Source organism: Penaeus monodon, chromosome 34, assembly GCF_015228065.2.
Source record: "Penaeus monodon isolate SGIC_2016 chromosome 34, NSTDA_Pmon_1, whole genome shotgun sequence".
In the NCBI taxonomy this organism is placed as follows: Eukaryota; Metazoa; Arthropoda; class Malacostraca; order Decapoda; family Penaeidae; genus Penaeus; species Penaeus monodon.
In genome coordinates, this window is record NC_051419.1 from 31,065,970 (window position 1) to 31,066,482 (window position 513).

The following is a 513-nucleotide window of genomic DNA, read 5'->3' on the forward strand; positions in this document are numbered from 1 at the left end:
TAAGACAACTGTATCACTCACAGAAAGTTGACCCTGGCGATGACCTACATACATTTGCCTAGGTTGTCCATGATGCAGCGCATAGCACTGTTGGCAGGGAAGTAGTTGACACTTAGTTGGCAGTCTGGTTGGTGGCAGGGATACACGGCCATTTGCCACGGACTTTTCTGTGACGACTCTTGGCAGGGGAACAGACTGTTTTGCCAATGTGAATGTTGAGCATTAATAGACATTGGTGACTTTACATTTGGCAGGGGAACTCTTGGCAGGAGGTTGGCAATGTAAATCGTAGCAGGGGAGCCTAGCCAGCCTGAATGTTGGCAGAGTGAGGCTTCGCTGGCTCTTGTTGGCAGGGGACAGTCTACAATAACGCAGTCAGCGCACTCTGCTGGTGTCAGTGATGATGGTGATGGTAGTTCAGTCATGGTTTTATCCTCGTTATGCTAACTCTTCTTAAAAGATATAGGTCCAATGTGCCAACAATTAAAAGATATAGTATTACATAGGCCGTCA